The sequence below is a fragment of the Anser cygnoides genome, chromosome Z (assembly GCF_040182565.1).
Source record: "Anser cygnoides isolate HZ-2024a breed goose chromosome Z, Taihu_goose_T2T_genome, whole genome shotgun sequence".
Classification (NCBI taxonomy): domain Eukaryota; kingdom Metazoa; phylum Chordata; class Aves; order Anseriformes; family Anatidae; genus Anser; species Anser cygnoides.
In genome coordinates, this window is record NC_089912.1 from 77,587,665 (window position 1) to 77,603,556 (window position 15,892).

Genomic DNA, 15,892 nt, shown 5'->3' on the forward strand with positions numbered 1-15,892 from the left:
TGCTGGGAACCACAGATTGAAATCTGAAGCGTTTATCTTTTACAAAGCTGAAAAAGAGGAAAGATGTTAACATCAGGCATCGCTGCCTTCCTTAACCCTCTCCTGACTCTGCTTCCTGCTGGAGCCTGAGTTTGATGTCTTTGAACACGCTGTACAAATACGGTAACCTTTAAAAGCTCGCATTAGAGGGGGCATAATACAGTGTTCCTTCCCACTCTCCGAGAAGTGCCCTTGCAGCTGCCTGAATAACACCTCCCCGGTCTTTACAAGGTGTCAACATGAATCAGATTGTACCTACGTGCACGGACAAGCTGTATTCCACAGGCATGGTTAGAGCATACATTGAGAATAAAAAGGGAAGGCAATGAAAAGCTTTCTTTGACCCAACTCTTATTAAAATTTTTATTTAGTATCAAGCAACCCGGACATTCTATTTTTTAGTACACCCAGAGATCATGGCCACCTGACCAGATCCTCGTATCCAGATCCTTTTGAGGGCACAAAAGCAGAATTCCAGGAGGCTTATGCTGGAGAGCAGCTTTTATGCAGGGAATTGAGCAGATATTATCTCTTCTGACTTCAACCATGAAATTAGCAACTCATTTTGTCTCAATGCATCCAGGGCAGGATTAGAGGCTGTGCCATGGAGGGAACAGACAGGTACTTACAGGATAAAGCAAGGATATTCCCAAAGCCCCTGAGAATACCAACTCCTCTCTCTCCACAAAAGCACAATTATAAAGAGGGGCTATGAGCAGTAAGAGGAAATGGGAAACATTCAACCATGACTAAATTACAATTCCCTTTCTTATTATAAACTAACGCTATTCATTGGAGGCCTTTATTTGTCTGCTCCATTTTTTATTTAAATTGTGTGTTTCGGTGAGTTGTCACATTTTGTTGCTTTAAGGCCCTCAGCTGCAGCCGAAGTGTGTTTTCTAGAAAGATTGCAGCAGCGACTCTTTCCATCATAAAGGGATGATGAGCAGCACAACCAGAACTCGGGAGGCAGGACATCATTCAGTCCTGCCAGGGATCGCTTTCCCAGTTGGACTCAGAGCTTTGCCTTTCCTTTCAGATCGCAGCACCTGAATAAAACAGAATTAAAGATGGGAATAAGTCCTCGTGTTTACTTGATGCCTGCTGTCCCCCTCCCAGACTCCATGTTTGCAAAGTGACTTTCTGGCCCTAGAAGCCACCCTCCACAGGCAGAGGTTTTACGGTTTGGGAGCCAAGTGCTGTTAGTAGTTAATATTCCCAGAGAGGTGCATGTGGCAAGTCCCCATCCTGCTGGACTTCATAGTTGTGACAATGTTTTGCAGGTAACTCTCAATTAGATATAAAGCTGTCACCTACAGGCAGGAAAATCCAGACTGTTTTGTTAAAAAGCCGGTCACGAGAGGTGGAAAAATGTGTTTCCAGATATTTTCACCAAAAATGCACTCATGGGATTTTTGGTATAGATTCATTTCACTGGCAAAGGGTGATGATTTGCTGTAATAACCCACCCAAGGGAGGACAGTGGGTTACCCACCACCTGAAGCAGCAACAAAGCAGCCTGCAGATGGGTGGGATTGCTGGTTGCTGAGCCCTCTGAAAGGTCAGGGACTAACGGCAGATATAACATGCTGGGAGATGCTAGATTCACCAAGGTGAAATTCTACTACAGACTGGTACTTTATGGGTCCTGCATGGCTCTGGACGTTCAGCCACAATTCACTGGCAGAAGAGGATATATTGATCTGAGAGATCCACACTTCCGAAGGATGCTTTAGTTAAAGGACCACAGCAAAATGCACTTTAAATTCAGAGCAAGTAAATACAAATACTTTTGCTCCAGACCCTGAGGACTAGTAAACCTGCAGTCACGGCATTAAAAAATCACAGGAACAAACTCTGCTGCTAATCAGTGTGGCATAAATCTGGATTATCTCCTCAGACAAAGTAGCAGAGCTACTTTGGGTTTATGCAGGTTTATGCAGGTGACAGCATAATTTGGCCAATGGCACCCAGCAATGGATTTACATCAGACTGAGCTCATTCAGGGGGACCCGTGCAGGTTTTGTGCTGGAGACGGCATCCTCCAGGCTGTACAAGGAGGCCTCCTACTAGCAGAAGGTGCTGTATGATGGCTGGTGCCAAATGGCATCTCCCGGGCAGGATTATAGCTCCCCTTGTCCAGGGAGATGAAAGTAGGGATGCTCTAAGCCACAGCTTCCCTGCAGACAGCAGGTCCCTCCTGGTCCCTGCAGGGTGGGTGCAGCTCCTCTGACTTAATCATAGAAACACAAGGTTGGAAAGAACCTACAAGATCATCTAGTCCAACCTCTGACTTCTCTTTGTCAGAGGGTGGTGGGCTCCACGCCCCTCAAGCATCCTGGAAGCAGACCCTGCATAAGCAGCACCCCTCAGCTGTAAGAAAGATGGTGAGGCCAAAGGTGAGCAATACCAGCTCCTACCAGAATTAGTTAAATTTCACTTCTTAAATATTCATTTGCCTCTGTCCTTTCCCTTCCGACATCCTGAGACATAATTTACAAAGGGATTCTTTTGATTTTAATTAACTTTAAACTCCTTTTTCTTTGCCCCTGTGGTGTAAAATCAGAAGCCTATTCCTGATTCCCCACTGAGTAGCTCTGGTTTTACAACTATGTAGCTCAACTGATTTTACTCTTCCCGGAGCTGCAAGTCTCACTGGTGAATTTATGTCAGAGGAAGACATGAGCCTGCTGCAGCCCCAGTGCAAACACCTTAACTCACAGGACTGCAGCTCACAGCTTTGACTCTGGATTAGGTAAGGAAGGAGTCTTTCTGTCAATGAGTAGATCTGTTAAATAGCAATATTTTAAAGAACATGGTCAAACTTGATAAGTTTCCAAGGAAAAAAAAATGGCAAAAGAATATCAAAGCTCATAATTTTTGTGGCTTTGACATGCAGAGATTTGTTTTACAATGCTGTACCATTTTCATCCGATGTTGAACGTCTCTACTCCTTATTTTGAAACACCGTTCTCCACTTTAAAGCTGATCCAAGTGCCCCCCTAAAAAGGGAAAAAGGGTTTGGAGAACGTTAACTAAAGCCAAAATGAAACTTAAATAGCTTTAAAAGGTCAGCCAGCATTTTGGCATTAATTCAGTAAAATTCTTCAAGCTTTCTTATTGCTTATTTGGTGGCTTTCCCACCATATTTGTTTTCGACTGTCCACACAATCACAAAGCCTGTTTTTCACCCAGCTATTCTGCACATGTCGTGGGCAAGCCAGACTGAAAACAGTGGGACACAATAAAAGCCCAAGCCCTTACTGTGAGCACCTGAACCTGCCCTTCATCCCAGAGCATTATACATTATCAGACCACTGGCACAAAAAACCATTTGTGGAGTGCCCCCAGCTGTTGGCTTCACACACAGCCCTCCAGCCATGCCCTCAGCTGCAAGGAACCAGTGTTTTTGTTCATCTCCCATCACTGCAGATCATTTATAGAGAACATCTGCCTTGCATTTTATTCACATGACAAACAACATGGGTCTGATAAAAGCCCATAGTAGCTGTTCTGTTGTCCTCGGCCAGCTTTGCATGAGGCTGATCTTGAAGAGCAGGCTTTCATCTGCCCGCTGCAGTGTTACTGGAGATGGGAGATTTTAGAGTGGGCTGAGAGTGTGTGTGAGCAAAGTAGATTTTGTTTTCAAAGTGTACCTGTAATGGACTACATCTGTCACTCTTTTTACAGCCTTGTAACTTAAAGGCTTTTAACTTTCAGACTATTGAGAAAAATTCGCTTCAGCTGAACACTAACACAGTCCAGCATCCAGAGTGAGCTCTCAGACCCTGGTACAAGGCTCTGCTCTCCGCTCAGTGCAACTGTAGCAACTGGACAAGGATGTGCTGGTATTTCTGGAGGCAGGAGTTTCTGCAATATTATATTTCACTGTAATAGTTACCCTTCACTAGACAAGTGCTCCATGTTGCATCAGCATGCCACCATTAAGGGGTGGGTAGGCAGGGCTGCAGGAGGTGGTGAATTTGGGTGATTCCTGGAGTGACAACACTTGGAAATTAGCAATGCAACGTCTCTATGGTGGAAACCTTGCTTTTCATTACAAATTCACCATCACCAAGATATAACAAGAAACACCCATTTATGCTCAGTGGCAAAATGTGGGAAATACCCTCCCCTTTCCCTGCCTGCATTACAGAGAATTGCAAGGACATGTTGGATTGTACTGCAAATAGGTGCCAGAAAGGACAGGCTCACACCTGAGAGACCAGAGAGTTGGGGGCATTCTAATGATGTGTGGAAATAGCTACCAGAGATATCTGAACTCTGCTGCTGCCAGGAAATCCATGACCTCAACAGCCAACCAGCGCTTCATATGCACAGTCCTCCTGGGGCTGCAGCAGAGCGTGAGCAGAAGGAGCATGTCCCACATCCTCAGCCAAGAGTGCTAGATTTGAAGCAGGTGCTGGGACCTTGGGGTGACACGTCAGCTTTTGAAGCTCTGCCTGCAGCGGCCTTGCCCTTGTACCCAGGGCTCATACTGCTGCCCCAGAGGCTACTGAAATGCCAGCAGGTCAGGCACTTGCTGCATTGCCCTGAGGCCCAAGGGGCTGGGCAGTGCTCCCGTGCACTGGCCAGCCATACTCAGATCTCTATTGCATGTACAGAAATGAATTTCTAAAGTGGTGGAGAGGCCAAAATACCACATTAGGGCTCTTGTCCTCTTGCTGGCTGGATTGCCTTCTCCTTCCAAGCCACCTTGCAAAGTCTGAGAGGGGCCCCTCTGCATTCTTCCCTTCTGTAGAGCTGAAAACCTGCCCACCCTCACTCTAGCACTTTAAAAGGAGAGGCACCAGGAGCATGTCTCAGCCACAGGGAAGTCTCCTGGGTGCAGCAGCACAGAGACATTGCTCTTGGGAAGGAGCAACTTCTTTCAGCCATGAAACAAACAAAGATCAAGACCCATCTATAAAAGTCAGTGCAAGCAAGAGACACCTGTAACAGTTTGCAAATCGTTGCTGGGAATGCAGCTGACGTCTGGAGCTCTGCTCCTCAAGCACAGGCAGCAGCTGTCAAAGGGGGGACAGAATAAGGGGTTTTCCCCAATTTCCCTCCTTTTCTTTGCTCTCCCAGCAGAGCTGCAGGCTAACTGTATGGGAGCAGAGTGAGCTCAGCTGACAGTGTTAGAAATGAACTCAGTGAGGTGAAAAGATCATTTTTCTCTCCTGACATTTTCAAATACTTAGTCGCTTAATTATCTGTTACCAGAATGTCTCCCTATAAGCACCAGCAATTTCACCCATTAGCAATTAGTGAGAACAGTTATTCTGCTGAACTTTGTGCAGTTGAATAAACAGATTAATGCCCATCCCTCTGATTATGACTACATGGGGCAGATTCCCAGTTGGAGCAAGCTGACTTAGCATTATTCACATTAACATTTTACTTGTATATTTTAAAAGCATTTTGAAAAGCATATATATTTTTTTTTTCTTTAAGAAGAATGACTTTATCTCCTCCTATTTGGGTAAGCTAGTAACCATATGCTCTTTTGTCATGCAAAAAAATCAGCAGTGATCCAGCGAACAGATAAACTTCTGCCTTGCACATATTCTGGCTACAGACATACAGTTTTATAGAGAGCAGCCTGTAAAAATCTTCTGAAATATGCCAGATTTTAGTGAGCTTTAATGAAATAGCCTTCACATTACATCTTCTGGCTCCTAAATATCGTAACAATTTTAAAGAGGATAACTTCTAATGAAGTTAGACAGCAAGTAATAATTACACTGGACAGGTAAAATTGTCAGTGGAGGACTCACATCACAAATGTGATACTGTAATTAGATACATTTTGTCATCTGCAAAAACATACCTATGTCACTCCAAAAACTAAACCATCAGTTTCTGTCTTTCAAAGTCTGTAATACAGCAAATTCAGCATTTGTAAGTTAGCTGTTTCTGTATAAAAATCAAGAACAGTAAGAGACTAAAGAAGAGGTCTGGCAATCTTTAAAAGAAAAGAAGCATTCTTTAGAAACATCTACAGAAGAGAAAAAAAATCAGAGAAAAGTCCCCTTTTCTGTGTTTCTCTGTGTTCTCCCTTGCAGTTTTGATGATCCATTTATAATCATGTCCCTGAGAACTTATCTCTGCATTTTAAAGCTGTTTCAACTTTATAAAATGTGCACGATTTCTACTATTAATTCACAAGGTTTTCTTTAGTAAGAACTGCATGCTAGTTACAGGAACCGTGCCTTTTTTCTTTTTTTTTTTTTTTTTTAAAAAAAAAAGTCCTTCGGGCTGCTGCAGAAAGCTCTATGCGGTTTTGATGAGAGTTGGGACCTAGAGACCAGCAGCATCTGTGCTCATGTCTGTACCTACAGCACAGCTCTCCTCTGCCATCGCCTGTCAGGCAGCACAGAAGAGACCTAAAATGCATGAGCCAGCATGGCTCCAGCAGAGAAACGCGAGATACCTGATCGGGTATCCGACAGCCCGGGCTGCAAGCCCGCCTGGCCCAGCTCAGAGCCCCCAGGCATCCGAGGGCACCCAGACACGGGGACAAGGCTGTGCCCAGACCGGGGTGCACATGGGGCACGCGTGATGGCCCTGCCGAGCACTCGTGCCCTGCTGCCCTGGTGGTCATGAGGGTCCAGCACCCACCTCCACGTCCAGGCTGTGTCACCTCTGTGGCAGGAGACAGTGAGGGCAAATGGAGGTTTCACAGCTGAATTTAGGTGCCTAAAGAAGCTGATAATATTCTCCACCATCCCCTCCCTGGTGTGCTAAATGCCAGGTGGAAACCCACCCTGGTCCCTTTGGGGCAATTGGTGCAGGAGGCCAGCCTCCACTGAGGGGCAGCTTCTCCTTCAAGCACAGAAGGGAAAAAGCCAGGGGGGCTGTGGGCTCACAGAGGGTGAAATTCAAAGTCTGGTGACGCCTCAAGAAGCAAGCAGCCCCACCAAACCACTACAGAAAGCCTCAGTACACCAGGGCCCTTGTTGAGCCCTGGCCTGGCAGCTCCCAGCACACCCTAAGGAGCCCAGTTTGGCTGGGGCCTCCTCTCAGAGCATGGTTCAGCCACCTCCAAGCAGGATGCTGGTACCGTTAATAGCCACGAACTGGAAAATGAGGATTTTCGGGTACAAGGTCATATGATTTTAACCCTTGGATCTGGGAATCGTTCACTGTGTGCTGTGCCTCTCCTCAGCATTGGCACTAAGGTAGGTGTACCACAGGTATAATATTAAAGCAAATAACACCCTTCCATGAATGAAAACTGTTAGCAGAAAGCCTAAATCTCTTCACTTGGCTGCAAAGAGCAGTGTATGGGCACAGTGGGCTTATTTATTTATGAGAAAAGTCACCTTTTTCCAGAGGGATGTGCAAGGTCAGGCACAGAAACATCAGCTCAGGGTGGAGGGAAGGAAGGAGACCATCCACTCTCCCTGAGCCAGGAAGGACACACGGGGGCAGGACACAGCTATTCAGGAATTTGGCCTTCTGAGGACCAGGGGCTTGTAAACCATTTGTTCTGTAACAGGCTCATCTCTCAACCCAGAGGAGCCCATGTGACAGGCTCATAAAAGTGATCCTTACCTTCACTCTGCACACAGGGACATATCACAGCTGAGAAGAAAACATAGCCTCCACATAAGCAGCATCTTACAGAAAAGGTAAGTGGCTCGAAGTGTACTGTAGTGGCAAAAAGAGGGGATACCCTCATGGCAGCACAGCTTCTCTTTACCAAGCACCCTCATTCCACCAGAAGAAGAGCAAGCAGCTCCCTGTGGAGAATGGCATCTTCACATGCAACGAGCTGAGGTGCAGGGGAAATCCCACAGCCTTGTGTGGACCCCAGAGACCAGGAATGCACCCAGCAGCTTGCATTGCCCCAGGATGTACCCATCCTGAAGCAGTGAATTTCACATCTTCAACTTCCTGCTCCACAGATATAGTGATGGCTCACCAGGGCCATACAGATATTCTGGATTTTGACCTGACAGATGTTATTGCTTTAAGCTATCTTTCTGTATCAGCTTGTTCAAAACATACTAACAAACACCAGTTTCCTGAGGTAGTCCTTTAAATAGCTTTTCCCAGTTGTGTCTATTCTCTCTACTATCATTAATGTTTGGGTTGTTTCTAGCTTGGATTCTCTGGGAAGAGGTTTGTAAAGCAAAAGCATATCTTTGTTGTGCTCCAGCTGCAAGGTCTAGTTGAAGGCAACATGCACCACCCACAGCAGCCAGAGTTGGGGTTATTCAACAGCGCTTCAAGGGCCTCATCTGCTGTCAACTGATGGGGTTGCCCTTGCAGTTCAGGACATGTGAACCTTGGCAACAAATGCCAGCAAAGGGGAAAGGGAATAGCCAACAGGCTATGGCTTTCTCACAGCTATTTCTGCAATGTGTCATTTAAGTTAAATGGCTGCCTGGTTCTTTTCCCCATTCAATCTGAAATGCTTCCCCACAGTGCTGACGAGATGACATTTCTGGAAGCATCGTGTTTCAGCAGCTCTAAACTTAACGAATGAGTAAGACATGAGACATATGCTCAGAACAAATTTAGGTAAATTTGGGGAAAACCTGTCCCTGTGGGAATGTCCCTTTCCTCACTGTATCCGCTACAGCATGCCCTAAGTTGGTTTGAATTCCTCCAAGCCTTGAAGCTGATTGTGTCTTTCTTCCTGGCCACCACCGCAGTGTTCCTGGACAGGCAAGGATTGTGTGCAGCACATACCACGCGTTGTGCATAGCTCTTGTTCCCAGTGTTTCACTGGGACACGTTGACTCCAGCCACAGCTCAGCCATGGGGCCCTGCACCTTCTGCCCAAACTGGGCTGTCCCATGGGCTAAGGAGATCCCCATGCAGATGTAGAGGCCATGCAGGAATGTCTTGCAGACCCCCTAGCAAGGCTTACCCACCCACCATGTACAAAGTAACAGCATCAGGCCTTGCTTAGCTTAGGGTGGCAAAGGCAAAGAAATATAACCTAGGGCACCCACAGCTTCACAGATACTGCCCTGAGAAATAGCCAAAAACTGTGCTCAACTGTCAGGAACAACCTGCTGAGCTTTTTGAAGGCTGAGCAGACATTCCTCTCCCTCGAGGTCAGTGTATGTCAGTGCCCACTCCTCACCTGGGGCAGCTGCAGTTGGGTTTGGTGCTTCCCAGCACAGCGCATGGCATACATCTCTGATGGAGAGAGTAAAGGAATTGGGGGAGCATCATGAGCTAGAGCATACAGGTGGCAGTTTGTATGCTGTCTGCTTTTGCTTTTTTATTCAGCTAAGGTGGTGGAAATCACTTAATGATCAGGATGTTCAAGGGCTGATGGCAGCCAGGGAATATTTAGTCTTGCCTCCCAAATATTTGCTAGTGCACTGAAATCCAGTGGAAGACAACAGAAGTAAAGTGAAATGGCAAATTAAGCATTTAATTTGCCATTAAAAACAACAACAACAACAAAAAGCTCAGGGTGGTGAAGCAATTGCAGTCAAATGAACACACACACACAGACATGCACAAAAGGTACACGTTACCAGGCATGTCTGTATCAGCCATTCTGCACAGGGGACTGCAGGCACCTGCAGACATGTCCATTGAGTAATCCCAGGAGACAATGAACAATGTTGTTAGCATTTCTTTTTGCAAATAAAAGGGATACCCATTAAATATTTTAGTGTATTTGGTAGCAGCATTTTCAACATTCTCCACAATTTACATACAATAAATTAAAAATAAAACACAAACTCTTTTTTCTTAGTTTGTGTTACCTAGCTGTTCATTATCCTGGAGACTGAATTTACCTTAAAATCCGTTCCAAAATATAATTTTTTGTTTTGTTGTTTTTCCATGAATATAGAAGTCATTGCTCAAAGTACAATTCTGTGCAACTTTAGCACATTGCTAAAAAGATGCTGACAGTGTCAAGATACTGAAGATAAGGGCTGTATAAATGATTTCAGGGCTGGAAGAGAGGTACAGGGAAAGACTTCAGAAGTTTGATTTGCACAGTTTAGCAAAGCAACATTCATGTGGCTTCTTTAGGCAGTGAAAATGCTGAGTCCTAGAGGCGCTTTTAAGTTCAAGGAGAAATGCTCTGGCAAAACTAGCAGGTGGAAATTTAAGAAGGAAATGCAACTAAGGAACAGGTAGCCATTTTTAAACAGGATGCATGGCAGCTTTTGAGCAAACAACCAAGGAAAGTGACAGCTTCTACTAACCAAAAGCATGTGACTTTAAAGAAAGTTTAGTTTTGTCTAGCAAAGTTAGAACATGTGAATTGTAATCAATGTCCTTCAGCATAGAGGAAATACAAAAGTCTGGAGGAAATTGTTTTCTCCTGCTTTAGCTTTGGTGATTATAAAGTGTCTATTCTGCAGATGTGAAAACAAATTCAGAACTACCACCCTGATATCTTATGCTCACTGCAAAGCCCTGAGAAAAATCATCCAGTAACGCCTCTGACACACTGAAAATCATCATGTTTTGCACAAGAAACGAAAGCAGATAATTTTGTAAAGGTCAAATTCTCATATCTGAATGCCACAGGCAGCCTCATCTGCTCATCTTACTTAATATAAGAAATTAATAAAACCATTACCTCACCAAGCCTACTCTGGACAGATGGTTATCTTGCTAAATAGATGGCTTAACACAGTAGATCGGCTTCGTGCTGAGACAGGAGTGCAGAACACTTTTGATCTGCTGTCTAGAAGCTGCTGTGACCACTTTCCCTCCCTTCTAGGAACAGCAGGGATTTTTTGTTCAGACAGGTAATGATGGAAAAGATTGTCCAACAAAAGCAGGCACTTGGTTTATGAATAACACGGGCATTAGCTATTTCTGCAGCAAAACTTAGAAGCCATCACACCAAATCTGTGATTTAGGACAACCAAGAGGAGATGTACTTTGTTTATTTGTTTTTATAGTACTTCAGTGATCACAGAAAAATTCAGTTGCAAGTATTTCCTGATGCTGCTCCTTGGAACTATTATTTTTAGCCTGTATAACTCCTCTCCAACCCCGGAATTTTTGGCAATGCAAAGCAGTAGCTAGGCCAGGAGTTAATGATTATGAGATAAGCATTTATCTCACTTGGTGCCATGTCGGCTTGTTCTACTTTCAAATATTATTTGCTCTTATGCATGCTGTTCTTCTGCCAAAGCTGAAGACAAATTATTATTCTTTTTCCAAGAAAGAAAGCACTGACTGGATTCCAATTAACTGTGTGGGTTTTAAGTACAATCTTTTTATTGCTCCTTTTTTTTTTCCCATTTATCACTATCACATACTTGTCATCTGTTACTCTGTACCCTTCCAACTCTTTTCTCATATCTGAAGATACACTTGTAGTAAGGGCATTTGAGCAAAAACTGAGTTTTCAAGTTCTCATCTGAAAAGACAGGGAAGGGTCCCAGGGGCTTTATCAGTTTTCTAGCATGCTTATGCATGCTCCAGAAATGTCCCAATTACAAATATTTACTAAGTAGTTTTCTCCTGCACTGTACCCTGCATTACTTTTGCCCTTAGATTTCATTTTTGTTCTGCAGGATGGAGCCCCAGGTTACTATCAGGCAGCCAGAGCCATTTACTGTTTCCAGAGTGTTGCTCTTTGCTGTGCAGTTGAAAATAGCAACAGCATGAAGACCCAAGAAAAGAGCAACAACCTCTGTTTGTTTTATTATTTATCTAGGAATTGTTTTTCCATGGGTTTTCTTTTCAGTGTAAACGGATGGATTTGAGGATGAAAATGGAAGGTATTTCTCTCTACAGAGCAGGTTCCACTCTAGAAATTTTTTTCTGTCTAAAGAAATTGGCCACAGAGCTATCAGCCACTGTCATGCATAAGTCATTATAAGGAGAAGCAATAAACGGGCAGTATATCACATCCTATGTCCTTCTTGTATTTACTACTTGCTAACTGATAACTGGAGTTCAGGTAAAACTCAAAAGCTGACACACTGGAATTACTAAATCCTTTAATATCCTGAACATAGAGTAAGAAATGTAGAATACAGGGAGGTCCCCCCACCCCAGGAAGATATTAATCTGTAAATCCAGTAAAAACACTACATTGCTCAGAGTATCCTCACACTCTCGCTTTCCTGATCAATGCTTTCCATAAATGAGGTCTGCTTCTGCCCACATTTCTCTGGTCCATAGCTTATATTTTTCTCATTTCATTGGTCTACAGTTTCTGTAAATTTAATTCTGCATTCTGGTCTACTTCTTGTTTTGCCTTACTTTTCTACTGACCACATGAAGATATTTTTAAAATTAAAAAATAAATTTTGTTATAACTAATAACCACTGAATGATTCATGCTTCTTTATTTTAAAGCTTTTTTTTTTTTTTTTTTTGCAGTTGTTTACTAATTAGTCTAACTGGTGTACCTGTGAGATGAATTTCTTTTTTATTTTCCTTTTTCCCTTGATATTTGACTTTTTCTGAGGACTAAACTGAGCAGTAGTTTATGGTTTCAGGTTTTCAGTAACTAATGATTTTCATCAATTCCACCAACCCCAAACACATATTGGCTAAAACTTCTCTGGCATATTTTTGCTCTTTTGTCATGAGGTAACAGGAAACAGAAGAAAAAGTTCTGCTGGTGACTCAGTTCGTTATGGATTTATCAAATTGCAGTACCTAAGGCACATAGAAAAATGCAGCATTAAATTAACTGTTGTGATTCACAAACGGGCATTCCTCAAAAACTTAAGTAGATATTTAGCTTCATACTTGAGGCTGTGAATCCAGGAATCCATGTTTATGTCTTTTCAAAACTGGACTATAAATAGGATGTGCTTTGAATTTTGTATCAAGATGGATTCAGAGTAAGAAATAAATGGTAACATTTCTAGCAATGAATGCCAAACATTCAAAAACTACAGCAGATAAGACCATTTTAGCAAGAAAGGCTATCTGCTAAAATGATAGGCCCTAAAAGTCATTTTTTTCCTTTTTAATTTTCTATGAAAAAAATAGCAATAAGGCCAAGGAAATAATGTAAACTGATATAAGATCTGCTTTAACCAGTTTTGTGCCTCGAGGTATATAATCAAGACTGAAAAATGCACCATAAAACTTCAGCGAGAGCATCAGAAATAATCACATCTCACTGCTTCTTCAGCCCCTCTTGTTTTTATTGGTGTGATGATGTCTAACATAAGAAAATCAGTTGGATAGAAATGTTTCAGCTTATTCCTACTCCTTAGAAATAAATAAAAGCTTCTAGGCTGCTAGCAAGCTGCCAGCTGTACCTGGAGCCATGCAAGTGTATGCTGCCCTCCTTTTATTAAATAAACTTTGGGATGAGGAGATGAGTCAGGATGTTGAAGGCTTCCTTAAATCCCAGCAAAGACATAGATCTGTGAGCGGTGAAAGGAAAACTGCCTGTTCTGACAACACACATTTCACCCAAACCTGCAGTAATGCCTTCAGCAGTGTTTCTGTGTCTGTGCAGCAAGGCATCCCTCTGCCTGCAGCAGCACACAAGCACAGTGCAAACATGTGCTTGCAGCAGTATTTATTAACTGTCAGCCTGCAAAAATATGTTTGAGCTAACAGTGCAGGATCCAAAACACCCAACCTGCTGGCCCGTGATATTCAGGTGCCTAACACAGCACTGTCTGAATGTAAACACCTGTGCTCAGTAGAGATCAGCATGGCTTTTTCAAGCACTACTGGGTGCAGAACAGGGTATGTTGCTTTCAAGGCATCGGGGAGTTTTGGGAGGGTTCAGAGCCCATTCAGGACTGCCTCCCAAGGACTGAGGAGCATAGCATCACCACAAGCATGTAAACTCCAGCCATCTGAGCCTCACATGAAGGTGTATTAGTGTATTAGTGATGGTACACCGAAGGCATGCACAGTGTCATGTTCTGATTCAAACTGGCTCTAACATTTCTCTGATATATATATATGCTGAGGAGCTTTCTAGGTAGACATTCTTGACATTCTCTTTCTAAAAAACCTCCTTGTAATGTCAGATGATCCTTGCAGTTCCTCCAGGGGCAACCAACTGCTCCAAGAGGGAGGCTCTGCTATGTCTGTCGGTGGCTGGAAAGCTGGCACAGACACAGTGGACAGTGACCACTCACGATGGACAGTGACCACTCACGATGCCAGCTGGTGGACTTCTGCAGTTTCTTCCCAAAAGTTCCTCTCCTTCTGCACTGTGCTTCTAATCTGCAGTGGCCGCAGCCCGAGGCAAGAGAAGGTGACTGCACTGACAGCACAGGACAAAGCACATGGACATCAGTACTGCAACTCCGCCGGCCCTGAATCACCCTGGGATCCAGCTCCGAGCAGAGCATCCATTCCTCATGCCTGAATCTGCACAGGATGTGCAGGACGACTCGGGAGTTTGGCCAATACTGTTAGTGCAGCCATCTGTTAACAGACCTCCTACTTCCATGAAATGTGCAGGAACCTCCCTCTTGACCTCTCGCAAATTTGATTTAAATTGACAGAGTTCAAAAGTCACCAAAGTGACAGACGGAGGCTGAGGCTACATAAGCACCATCTCCCCAGGAAAGCAGGGTAAACAACAGAGAAATGAGACAAAGAGAGAGGGAGGAGAATGGTTGTGCTAGAACATTATAGATCAAATTTATGCAAAAAGTCTAGTGACCATCCAGCTCAATAGCACGGGTGAACATTAATCATCTGGCAGTAAAGGGATTCTGACTTCTATGATCCAGAAAAAAAAAAAAAAGTTTTTTAGATATCCTGAAAACCCAAAGTGTACCCTGAAAAAATCATATCTGACATCAACTCTGAGACAATAAAATGGAGAAAACAATACCATGGTTAAAGGAAAAAAAAAAAAGGCAAACATAGCTCAGCTTCTAAAATAAACTTGGGCTGCTTCTGAAGTCTCTTTCCATTTCCCAGACCTAGAAATGAACAGAAGGAAAAATATGCAAACTCTAAGGGAACATTTATTTTAAAAATTGTCTGACTATTTGCTGGAACAACAGAGAACTGAATAGCTAAATACCGTGTGTCAACCAAAAAAGGAAATGACAAATGAACCAAAACTATTTTTGGTGTAACTATATATATAAACAACAATAAAACCAAAAACCTGTAATATCAAAAATAGAGTTTATTGTGTTTTACCTTCTGACACCAATCATGAAAGCAGTGCTATTTCCTAACTGTTTAGTTAGCCCCACCTGCCACGTAAGTAGGCGACAGATCTAGCTGCAACCATTACACCCCATTGTCTGGGAAGGATTCTTGCCACTGTACTCTGCAGAAAAACAAAAACAAAAACAGTGGTAAAAGAAATACTGAAAAGTGGTGCTGAGGTTCAAAAAATAAGCATAATTATCTAGTACACTCTGTCTCAGCAATCAGATATTTTCCTTTGCAGCTGAACAGCTTCCCTAAGCATTGTACAACCAAACCCCATAGCCCCATTTGCCTACTGGCTCCCCTCTGCTCTTCCTCCCCTCCACTCTTTCCAGGATGTGGCTAAATTTGCCAAGAATGCCTCAAAGTGAAGACAGAACATGATGAACTCGTTTTTCCATGTACCATTGTATGGAGACTTATTTCCATCTGGCCAGCTCACGGCTTCATAACACAATTTCAAGTTTGAAACTCTCTGTGACTGACACAGAAGAAAAGTTGTGCTCCTGTCCTGCTCCAGCACCAGATCTCAGCCTGCTCCCTCTGGTGCCAATGGCTTCTGCGCATCACCTCCTCCCACCTTCTTCTCTTTTTCTCCCAGGCAATATGAAGATCAGCAAGCAAAATGGCATGGAGCCCTAAGAGCACAGTGGTTCACCTTAGTATGAGCATCCAATTTTGTGTACAGGTAATATGCTGCACAAGGTGTTCCAATGTGTTTTTCAGGAAAATATTTCACCACTAT

General features: G+C 43.5%; 1 long non-coding RNA gene across 2 annotated transcripts in view; it reads right to left on the bottom strand.

The window, feature by feature from the left end:
- Window positions 1–379: 379 nt before the first annotated feature.
- The window catches only part of LOC106042080 (uncharacterized), a 61,937-nt gene continuing 46,424 nt past the window's right edge, over window positions 380–15,892 (bottom strand). For both annotated transcript variants that reach the window (XR_007169220.2, XR_007169219.2), the window contains one exon: window positions 380–1,088. This is a non-coding gene — a long non-coding RNA (uncharacterized lncRNA). The remainder of the gene's footprint in view (window positions 1,089–15,892) is intronic.